General features: G+C 37.6%; 1 protein-coding gene and 1 pseudogene across 2 annotated transcripts in view; one reads left to right on the top strand and one right to left on the bottom strand.

Annotated features, from left to right (window-relative positions):
- HTR1E (5-hydroxytryptamine receptor 1E) overlaps window positions 1-12,768 on the bottom strand; it is a 90,807-nt gene that overhangs the window by 64,820 nt on the left and 13,219 nt on the right. The window lies entirely within an intron of this gene.
- On the top strand, window positions 1,082-1,320 carry LOC129404358 (translation machinery-associated protein 7-like; annotated as a pseudogene).

Raw genomic sequence — 12,768 nt, 5'->3', positions numbered from 1 at the left:
GTTTATAACCCTTCAAAAAGAACACAGCATTTATATGGAGCTTCAGACTCAAAGAATAAAGCAACAAGCCTGTTTTCAACTTTTTATTGTACTTGTCTGCTACTGACATGGTAATGGAATACTAATTTCATTTGAAGACTTGTCTCTTTTATGGCATGCAGACTTTCTCATTATGTGCTGTGCTGGGAAGAGCTTTCTGGGGTTTTCATCCTCTTAGAAGGATCCTACAACATCCTCTTAGAGAAGGTGGGCTCCTAGCAATCATGTGTTTATTTTCACGCTCCTCAAACATGTTGGATAGACTGGTGAATAGCTGCACTGCTGGCCTTCAAAGACATTATTTAGCTGTCTGTGTGGAAACTGGAACGAGGCCATGAACACTGGGGAACTGTTGTTCTCTCCCCCAACTCCTTTTCTCACTCCACAGACAGGAGAATAAAGAATGAAGTTTGTTGTCCAAGTGACCTCATCATAAGAGCCAGACATATAAGTTGAGCAAAAGCTGAAAGGTTCTGCTAGTCTTACAGCCCCCAGTTCCAGCACTGCGATAATATCTGATTCTACCTCTGTATTTTTGTCCCATTTTTCCTCCTCGAACTTCTTCTAAGTATTTTTGTTTTGATGTTATTGAGTTATAGTTATGTTATAGAGTTTTAAGCTTATCATCGATCCGAGTTCCTGATCCTATGGGCTTCTAGACAGATGACCTTCCTCTGGCTCTGTAGCCTTTGGAGTCTGGTTGCCACAAAACCCTACAGCCTGCAACTGCCTTGCCCTTGCCTGATCCTCAGGGGGGATTTCCTGTTTCAGATACCTGCCCAAACCAGGGGTAGGCTATAGCAGCAGGGAGAGACTTTTTAGAAAGGAAGGGGGAATTGACTTTGGGTTGTTATCTAGGGGAGACCATAGCATACAAGAAAGCCTGTGATTCTATCATTCTGGAACAGCAAGATCCTCACTTTTAAAACCCCATTACAAAAGAAATAGACTTTCACAGGATTCTCTACCTCTGCAAAAACTGAACGTATATTCTTCTCAAGTGCACAAGAATTTCTTGAGGTGGCAAGGGCCAGCAGGTGCCATGTCCGGCTGCGAAGGTGGCAAAAAGAAGCCCCTGAAGCAGCCCAAGAAGCAGGTCAAGGAAATGAATGAGATACGGCATTCAAGCAGAAACAGAAGGAAGAGTAGAAGAAACTTAAGGAACTAAAAGCCAAGACCTCGGGGAAGGGCCCCCTGGCCACTGGTGGAATTAAGAAATCTGGCAAAAAGCTGTTCCTTATGTTGGAGATAATGGTTATCTTTAATTCTATTACTGGTTAAACATCTGGATTCCCTGTGTAACTTCTGCTGCCAGCAGTACCTAGAATGAAGTATTTTGGAACTTGTACACTTAAGAATAAACTTCTGTAAAAAAAAAAAAGAAGAAGGGGGAGGAGGAGAAGAAGAAGAAGAAGAAGAACTCATAAGGTTGCTTATTCTCTGGTCTTCAGCTATTTTTACTGTAGCAGTGAGGTCAGTAAACCTAGCCCAGAACCCTGCGAAAATGTACTTTACTCAAGTGTTTGGTCTATCCCTTATTCTGTACCATCTGAAATGAAACCAACTCATTTGAAACAAAACAAAACAAAAATTCTTGAGGAAAGGGCACTATTTACAACACAAAGCAACAAATCAATTAATTAATAAATAAAGATTAAACACTATCAGGTATAGTTTTGGATCAGAAAGGTGCAAAACTAAAAATCAACTACAAAAGGCTGTGAAAAGTCAAGTATATGGAAACTAAGCAGTGTGCTATGAACAATTATTGATCAATGAAGAACTATAAGGGGAAATAAAGAAATTATAGTAAGCATGAAAATGAAAACGTGAATCTGAAGAACATATGGGACAGAGTGAAAGCAATGTGAGAGAGAATGCTTTGCATGCGGTTGAACTGGGTTCGATCCCTGGCATCTCACATGGTCCCTGGAGCACTGCCAGGAGTGATTCCTGAGTGCAGAGCCAGGAGTCAGCCCTGAGCACTGCTGGTTGTGCCCCCCAAATAATAATAAACAAATAAAAAATAGGAGAGGCAGTCTAACAATATAGGCATACATAAGAAAACAGAAAATCTCAAACAAACAACTGAATTTTACAACCACGGGGCATAGAAAAAGAAGCAAAACAAAACCCTAAATCAGTAGAAAGAATAAAAATTAGATCAAAAAACAAAACAGAACTTAAGGAGATCAACAAAAACAAGAGCTGATTTTTCATAAAGATAAACAAAATCGACAAAACTTTAGTTACGTTCACTAAAGAAAAAAAGGAGTAAATCCTAATAATGGGGTCATAAATGAAAAGGTAGAAATTACAACATGTACTACAGGGAAACAAAAGATTCTAAGAGATTTATATGTAAAACTTTATGCTATTGAGCTAGAGACCTAGAAGAAACAAATTCTTAGAATCATACAATTGTCCAAGACTAAACCAGGAGAAACAGAAAACTTAAAGAGGCCAATTGCAAGGAATCAAACTGAAATAATAATCAAAAGTCTTTTCCCAAACCAAAGTCCAGACCCAGATCTTTCTCTGGTTTTACCAAACCTTCAAAGATGACATATTATCTAGGCTACTCAAATGTGGAATTGTACAAAACACATTTTATGAGGTCCACATTATTCTGATATCAAAAGCAGACAGAATATCACACTCAAACTCACAAGAAGAAAACTCATATACCAATATCCCCAATCAATACAGATGGAAAGATCCTCAACAAAATTTTAGTAAAATGAATTCAACAACACTTAGGGGATTGTACATAATTACTAAATTGTATCTATTCCAGGGTTGCATAGAGGTCTCAATATATAAAAATCCATAATGTAATATATGATATCAACAAAAGGAAGGAAAATGCTATTTGATCATGTCATTAGATATTGAGAAATCTTTGAAACATGTTTAATATCTGCTTATGATTAAAAACTATTGATAAAATGGGGATAGAAGGAACACACATCTACACATTAAAGACCATAATAAAACAACCCACTGCTCACATGATACTCAATGGCAACATTTAGGAGTTTCCTCTAAAATCAGATACAAGACAAGAATGGATCCTTCTCAGCACTCTTATTAAACAGAGTATTATTAGACGTAGTGCAGTACAATTAGAAAAAAGAAATAACAGATATAGATTTGAAAAGAAATACAACTAGCACTGTTCTCTATGGCATAATATGCACATAGAGAACCCTGAGATTTTACTGAAAAAACTATTAGAACTAATAAATCAATACAGTAAAACAGCAGGCTATAAAGTGTTTAATATATGTCTGTTGTAATTTTATATACAAAACACAAACTACCAGAGAAAGAGATCAAGGAAAAGTAAATCCCATTTACATTTACACCAAAAAGAATTAGAAGGAAGAAAATTCACTAAGGAAGTGAAAGACTTGTGCACTGAAAAGCATTTTGTCCTTATGCATAGGAAGAATTAATACTGTTTAAATTATCACCATACCCAAAGCATTATACAGATTCAATGCAATCCCTATCATGGTTACAATGCTATTATCGAGGAAATAAATGAAATGTTACTGAAATTCATACAGAATTCCCCTCCCTTTCATTATAACACACAAACAAAACAACCAAAGCAATCCCAGAAAATAAAGAATGGAGACATCAAACGACACTACAAAGTTGGAGAGGTCAAAGAGGTTGTACAAAAGTCTGGAGCCATGTCCCTGTTTCAAATACTGTATCAAATGTGGACCGCTGAGCACTACAGGTATAGTCCCTGAGCACTACTGGATGTGCACCCTCCTAGAAAATAACAAAGTTGAAGCCATCAGGTCTGTGTGATAGTGGAACAGAAATAGATATATAGATGAATGGAATGGAGTCGAGAGGTCAGAAATAAATCCTCACAATATGGTCACTTAATTTATGACAAAGAAGGAAAGAAAATAACTGAACAATGTTATTGGGGAAAACAGTGCTGACATACAAGAGAATAAAATTGGATAACTCTCACACCATGCACAAAATTTAACTCAAAGTGGGTTAAAGACTTTGATGCTATAGTTAAAACCATAAAACACACTGAAAAAAAAAGGTAATACATTATTGGCTTCAGTGAAATTTTTCGGGATTTAATTCGTTGGAATTAAATCCCTAAAAACAAAAACATGGAATCATATCACACTATAGAACTTTTAAAAGAACTACTATTCAGGAAAAAGTTACTACAACAAAAAAGTCCTATTAAATGGAGAAAATATTTGTACCTAATATATTTGATGAAGGAATAATATCCAGGATACTAAAATGTCAAACGACTCCATCAAGAGAAAGAAAACATGAATAGGCACTTCACTGAAGAAGGTATACAGAAGGCAAAGGCAAATAAAAAAGCTTCATTTTCTATTTATGTCAGGTAAACTCAAATAAAAATAACAATTATATGTCACCTTATACCTATGAGAATGGTCGATAGCAAAAAGCCAGAAACAAAGAATTTCTGCTGACAAGCTTGTGAAAAGGAACCATCTGTGTTGCTGATGGAAATGCAACCTGCTTCAGCCTTCATGGGAGCTAGCAGAAAGGTTTCTTGCAAAACTAATAGTAGGTTTACCTAGTAGGTTTACAGCAAGTGCTCTGAAACTTTTTAAGATCATAATGGAATAAAACAAAAACCAATCATAGAGCAAAGGTGAAGTAAAAGAAAACAAACCACACAATGTAGCTTGTGCTAATATATAATTCAGGATTTCAGATTTTCATGCCAGTTGAAAATAATTTTGCTTGTTCTTAAAGAACTATATTTGCTCAGTAGGAGGGTATTATTTATTTATTTTTCTGAACACTACCTTGTCTGTTTAGTTATAAATCACAAAAATCACTTTGAAAGAGCTGAAAAATTTAAATATAACAACACACCTTTAGAAAATTATTCAACAACAAAAGACCCAGACAATAATCAAAATAGGGAGAATAGCAGAACAAATATTTCATTAAAAATTTATATTTTTGGATGCTCAGTAGTCACATATTATCACATTACCACTTATTACCACTTATTATTATAGCCACATTACCACTTCTTAAAAACATACACTAGTTTCTCACTGCTTTCTTCCCTGAACATCCCTGGAGCCCCTGATAGTGACAGAGAGAGAGACAGAGAGAGAAAGAGAGAGAGAGAGAGAGGGAGGGAGGGAGGGACGGAGGGGGTGAGGGAGGGAAAGAAAGAGAGAGAGAGAAAGGGAGGGAAGGAGGGAACGAGGGAGGGAGGGAGGAAGACAATTTTTAACCTCCTAGAGGATATTTTGACATATTGACACATAGAATTTTGTTTTATTTTGATTTGGGGGCCACATGAGATGGTGCTCAGGGATCACTCTTGGCAGGAATAGGGAACCATATGGGATGCAGGGACTGAACCCAGATCAGCCACATGTAAGGCAAGTGCCCTACCCATGCTGCTATATCTGGCCCCACATATTAAAATGATTTTTTAAATATATCTTTCACTATTCCATAAGTCATCCTTGAAAATAAGTATACATATTTTTTAGTTGTATACATAATTAATACATAAATAAGTATACATAATTTTAGTTGTTAACATTAACAACTAAAAGCATTAACAACTATTGCAAGAGGAGTTTAAACATCAGTTTAAAATGTGATGTCAGTTTAAAATGTTATATATGCTTGACAACTAGTATTTCCCTGGCTTGTATTTTTTTCTAGTGGCAATTCTTCCTGGACTTTATAAATCAATATATTTATAGCCATTAAGATAGGACATGGCACCAGTTTTGAAATTTGTATCTTTTATAGAAAAAGTGTCCATTTTTGATTATTGATGATGCAGTGAAAGCTTTTAGAAGTCTAGTTTAAAAGTAATGTTATTTAAATTAATTTCTTATTTTAGAGTCTGAGCAGAAAAATCAGAAAATTCACCATAAAAAAAGAAATAAAATTCTTCATAGTGAGGGCTTGATGATGAGACTTTCCTGTTACTTTGTCTGACTATCAGAATGTGCTCGCAATGACCAGGCACTGACATTGGGAGTAAATAAACTGTACCTCATCAGCCAGACTATTCTTTGAATTGGTTACTCTCTGCTATTATTCTTTGATTATGAAAGAATTCATTATGGAATTAGCAAAAATGTCAATAGCACTATTAAAATTGTCATGATAAACAGAAAGCTCCAGGAGCTAGAGCAATAGCACAGCAGGTAGGGTGCTTGCCTTGCATGCGGCCGACCCTGGTTCGATTCCCAGCATCCCATATGGTTCCCCGAGCACTGCCAGGAGTAATTCCTGAGTGCAGAGCCAGGAGTAGCCCCTGTGCATCATTGGGTGTGATCCCCCCCCCAAAAAAAGCAAAAAAAAAGAGAGAGAGAAATCTCCATAGTAAGTCATTGAACACTCTCTCCAAGTGAGTTCTGAAGAATCTGAACACAGGATGGATGAAAGTCATGAATAGATGAGACTTTTTACTGTAGGAGATGAGGGGATGACAGAGAATGCACACAGCTTGATTTTAGTGTGGAAGAGCAGGTATGGAAAATTGCTCCTACCTTAGATACTTTTATGGGTTTTTAATTTGCTTGTTTTATGTTTTACATACCTACAGGCATTGTCAGAGCACTTTATTTTGTTTATGTTTCTTTGGGGGGCCAGACCTTGGCTGTGCTCAGGGGATACTTTCTGCTCTGTGTTTTGAGGCTGCTCCTGGATGCTTGGGGGTGGGTGGTACCATACAGTTCCAGGATTCAATTAACAGCATGTGCTCAGCCCCCCATTGAGCTGTCTCTCTTGCCCCTGTCACAGCATTTAAAAACTTGAAAGCAATTTATACAGAATTTGATGCACTTAACCCATAAAGATGACAAAACTGAGGCCCAGAAAGGTTTTATAAGTTGCCCATGGTTACGAAGATAATTCAACAAAACTTGAGAACCAAAAATAAAGCAGATCTTATTATGTTTAAGTCCTTATTATACAGCAGGTACTATGCTAATTGTATATGCTTTGTCATTTTGATTCTGCAAATCCTCTGAGGTTCATATTATCATTGCATGATATTATTGCTATTATTTCACACATGAAAAAACTGAGGCAGAGAGTGGGTAAGTACCTTGCTTGATGTAGTCCTGGAAGTGGCAAGGCTCTGTCTAAATTCTGCTGTGACTGTCTCAAAGTCCAAGGCCATAGACTTTCCCACTATACCATATTCCTCAATGTTTTCTGGCCTTATCAGAACTTTATAAGGCCACACAGAAAAGCTGTCTATTCATAGAAAACTTTGAATGTCAGTAAAAGGCAATAGAACTGTCTAAATAATTTTAATCATAGAACTTAAAAGATAGCTGGAACTTCAATACAATTTTAAATACAAAGTAATGTCCTTTCCCCCCAGTGTGATAATGCAATTTTTGTATTATCAAAATTGTAGCACTATATTACTATCATCCCATTGTTCATCGATTTGCTCGAGCGGACACCAATAACGTCACCATTGTGAGACTTGTTACTGTTTTTGGCATATTGAATACGTCACGGGTAGCTTGCTAGGCTCTGCCCTGCAGGCGAGATACTTTCGGTAGCTTGCTGGGCTCTCCAAGAGGGGCAGAGGAATCGAACCTGGGTCAGCTATGTGCAAGGCAAATGCCCTACCCACTGTGCTATTGCTCCAGCCTATCAAAATTACAAGGTAATAACCCAATTTCTGATATTCAACATAATAAATTTTAGCATAATTTAGGAAATTTTTTTATTCACTGTATATTTAGGTATTAGACTAATTCTTGATGGATTTTTTTAAATTGAACTACTGTGAGATGTAGTTACAAAGCTTTCATCACTGAGTTTCAGTCATACAATGATTGAACACCCATCCCTCCACCAGTGTACATTTTGCCTTGGTGGAAAAATTTATCAGTCAGTTGTGTATTCATTTGCCATATGTCATGTTCTCCCTGAGCCAGACATGATGAAATCTGATTTACAATTGGGAAAGTCAAGCTGCCTTCCCCAGCAAACACATTCATTCAGACCTCAGTAAGTAATGGAAGTTAGCACTCTTCAAGGGCAGCTTGTTTAGAGGATGTAAACTCAATGGAAAACTTAAAAGTTAAGCATGTTTACTTTGAACTTAATGGCAATAATAGAAATTACCATAATATTTTTTAAATTTTAGTCAAATAGGGAAACAATATATTTAATTAAATTTGTCATAGCAAAAAATATTTAGTTGCAATTTATTGTTACCTATGGCCCTACTAACAGAATCTGGTCACTGTTTTTTTTTTTTGTGGATTTCAGGTCACCCACAAACATTTTTCATGGAACTACTCAAGTATGGAGTGTAGACAGACTTCAAAGTTTAATGCTTATATCTCTGGCATGAAGAGGGTGATGCATTAACTTCTGAGAATTGAACTGCACAGAGAAGACAGAAGACCTAAGTTTAGATTTTAGATCTCTATATGAACAAAAGAGGTCATTTACCTTCCTGGGTTTTATTTTCTGCCTTCCAATTAACACAGCAGCATCAGCATATAGCATTCAGGAAGCTCTTGGAAGGATTTAAAGCATTTCTCACCATTAACTTAGCCCTTCAAAATCCTTTGCGGTTACTTTTAACATTTCCTTCATTTTATAGGAAAGCTGAGGCAGGGAATTTTCGCTTTCATTTTGTTCTCATGTATCTTTTCTTTAATTGTGAAATGTACCAGAATTCCACCTTTAAATCAATTTTTTTTTTTTTTTTTGCTTTTTGGGTCACACCTGGCGATGCACAGTGGTTACTCCTGGCTCTGCACTCAGGAATTACCCCTGGCCGTGCTCAGGGGACCATATGGGATGCTGGGATTTGAACCTGGGTCGGCCGCGTGCAAGGCAAACGCCCTACCCGCTGTGCTATCTCTCCAGCCCCTAAATCAATCTTTTAAACTTACAAATTCTGTACTTATTATTTAATTTACAACATTTGAGTGTGTAAGTTTTCTAGATGAGTGAAAATCCTTTTAAACTTAAATGACAAAATCCCTCCGAAGTAATTTATGAACAAACAATAAAAGGGAATGAATTTTATCCAGAGACTTCAATGTCCATTAAAATTCAGACACAGATGAATCAAATATCGCAGACAGTATAGCCAGAATACTTTTTCTTTTCTTCTTTACGAGCTCTCCCCTATGAAAGTCCCAGCAGTTCCACACATTATCCTGGTAGTCTGTTCAGCTATAATGGCTTAATGGTACCTATAAACCTTTGTACGAAGTTTGATTGATTCAGATTGTTTTGTATTGGATCACGAGTCATATCTGAATCAGTAAGAATAGCTAGGTGAAAAGATACTCTGATTTGCCTGGATTACGTACATGTAACTCTTGGAACAAAAATGCACTCAGTTTGACCTGAACCATAGAGAATGAAAATGAGAAAGTGTGGTTCTTCAAGAAAAATTAAGGTATACTGTTACCAAAGAAGGAAGATGAAAGCTGGGTTGGCAAAAACTGGCAGATGACTACCCCAACTAGATTATCATTGTAAGCAGTTTTTAGTAGGGGCTAGAGAGATAGTACAGGAGGTAAGGTGCTTGTCTTGCATAGTGCTTAACCCCAGTCTGATCCTTTGTACTGTATTTGGTACCTATCAGGAGCATCATCAGAAGTGATTCCTGAACACAGAGCCAGGACTAAGCCCTGAGCACCACAAGGTGTGGCACCCAAACAAACAACAGCAAAAATAGCAGCTTCAAGGAGAAAAAGTTTAAAAATTTCTGGGAAAGGAGAGAGGGAAAGGAAGGGGGAAGAGAAAGCTATGAGTACATAGAGATCTTATTCATATTTCAATTTCAAATTCCCCATCGTAATTTCAAGCCTGATTTGAGATAGAGTTTTTACTACAATAATCCAAATAAGTATAAAGATTTATGTAAAAGTTTCTTTCCATACTATGACTTTTTTGTCTGCATTTTATTTTATTTAAAAAAATTTTAAATTGTTTTTAATTTTATTGAATCACCGTGAGATAGTTATAAGTTTTCATGTTTGGGTTACAATCACACAATGATCAAAAACACCCATCCCTCCACCAGTGCACATTCCCCACTACTGATATCCCAGGTATACCTCCCCCTTACCACCCTCCCCCTGCCTCCATGGAAGACAATATTCCCCATACTCTCTCTCTACTTTTGGGCATTATGCTTGCAATCAGACACTGAGAGGTCATCATGTTTGTTCCATTATCTATTTTCAGCACGCATATCCCCTCCGAACTGGTTCCTCCAGCCATCATTTCCTTCATGATCCCTTCTCTATTCCATCTGCCTTCTCCCCTTCGTTCATGAAGCAGGCATCCAGCTATGAGGCAATCCCCCTGGCCCTTGTATCTACTGTCCTTGGGTGTCAGCCTCATGTGATGTTATTCTATACTCCACAAATGAGTGCAGTCCTTCCATGTCTGTCCCTCTCTTTCTGACTCGTTTCACTTGGCATGATACTCTCCATATCTATCCATTTACAAGCAAATTTCATGACTTCATCTCTCCTAACAGCTCCTAGTATTCCACTGTGTAGATGTACCAAAGTTTCTTTAACCAGTCTTCTGTTCTAGGGCACTTGGGTTGTTTCCAGATTTTGGCTATTGTGAACAGTGCTGCAATGAACATATAGGTACAGATGTCATTTCTATTGTGCTTTTTTGCATTTTCGGGATATAGTCCCAGAAGTGGTATTGCAGGGTCATATGGAAGCTCAATTTTCAGTTTTTGAAGGACTGTCCATATTTTTTTCCAGGAAGGCTGAACCAGTTGGCATTCCAACCAACAGTGAAAGAGCATCCCCTTTTCCCCACACCCACGCCAGCACTGGTTGCTTTGTGTGCCAGTCTCTGTGGTGTGAGATATCTCATTTTCATTCTGATTTGCATCTCCCTGATAACTAGTGATGTGGAGCATTTTTTCATGTTCCATGCTTTGATTTTTTAAAAAATGTTGGATCAGAGAACAGAACCCAGGATCTTATGCATACATTTTTTGACAACCTGAAATTTCAAGAGTAATGAATGGATAAATAAGTTGTGGTATATTTATATAAATGATTATTACATAAATGTTAGCAATTATTTAAAATAATTGAGAGTCTGTGCCAGGCTGTTTTCACTTGGGGCGCACCAGAGGGGTTTGGGTGAGAACCCTCCCCAAGGGACCCATCCCTGGCAGCCGATCTCCACTACCCAACTGCTGCCACGCTTCAGGCAGCTTTCTGGACACATTATAAGACACTTCCTACCCATTTATCATAATTACCACACCATATTTGATGGAGTTCAGACAGTAGGCAACAAATCATAGAGTAATATATACACACACATATATGTATATATATACATATATATATGTATATGTATATATGGAGAGCCCGGCAAGCTACTGAGAGTATCTTTCCCTCATGGGCAGAGCCTGGCAAGCTACCAGTGGCATATTCAAAATGCTTAAAACAGTAATGATAGGTCTCATTTCCCTGACCCTGAAAAAGCCTCTAATCATTGGGAAAGACAAGTAAGAAGAGGCTACTAAAATCTCAGGGCTGGAGGAATAGAGACGTTACTGGTGCCCGCTCGAGCAAATTGATGAGCAATGAGATCACAGTGATACAGTGATACAGTGATTTTTAAAATAATTATGTAAAGAAAATAATATATTGGGGCTGAAGTGATAGCACAGCGGGCAGGGCGTTTGCCTTGCACACAACCAACCCGGGTTCGATTCCCAGCATCCCATATGGTCCCCTGAGCACGGCCAGGGGTAATTCCTGAGTGCAGAGCCAAGAGTGACCCCTGAGCATCGCTGGATGTGACCCAAAAAGAAAAAAAATATATATATATATTTTTTTTAAAAAAGAAAATAATATATACCATCAATTGGTAAAAAAAAAAGGAACAAAGCTACATTGTATTGACCTAATTTTATTTTTAAAAAATATCTACCTTTTAACTTTATAGAAGAAAAATACCAGAGGAACACATTAAGGTATCAATAGAAACTGTCTCTTGGGATGAAATAATGAAATTTGCTTATAAATGGATAGACATGAAGAGTATCATGCCAAGTGAAATGAGTCAGAAAGAGAGGGACAGACATGGAAGGACTGCACTCATTTGTGGAGTACAGAATAACATCACATGAGGCTGACACCCAAGGACAGTAGATACAAGGGCCAGGAGAATTGCCCCATAGCTGGAAGACTGCTTCATGAGTGGAGAGGAGAAGAAGATGGAATAGAGAAGGGATCACTAAGAAAATGATGGCTGGAGGAGCCAGTTGGGATGGGAGATGCATGCCAAAAGTAGATAATGGACCAAACATGATGACCTCTCAGTGTCTGTGTTGAAAGCCATAATACCCCAAAGTAGAGAGAGAGTATAGAGAATATTGTCTGCCATGAAGACACGGGGAGGGTGGGAAAGGGGGGTATACTGGGGGTATTGGTGGTGGGGAATGTGCACTGGTGTAATATATATGTACACAGGAGAATACTATACAGACACAGGAATGAAAAAATCACACAATTTGATGAAACTAGGATGAAACTGGAGAACACCATGTTAAGTCAGAAGAAGTACAAGTACCAGATAATGTCACTTACCTGTAGTATATGGAGTTATATGATGAGGGAATGGAAAGTATCAAAGGTGGGCAAAACCTTGGCCCTAGATGATAGAAATGAACATGCCAGG

Source organism: Sorex araneus, chromosome 4 (genome assembly GCF_027595985.1).
Source record: "Sorex araneus isolate mSorAra2 chromosome 4, mSorAra2.pri, whole genome shotgun sequence".
Classification (NCBI taxonomy): domain Eukaryota; kingdom Metazoa; phylum Chordata; class Mammalia; order Eulipotyphla; family Soricidae; genus Sorex; species Sorex araneus.
The sequence above is the reverse complement of the archived record's forward strand: the minus strand, read 5'-3'. Positions and strand labels throughout refer to the sequence as shown.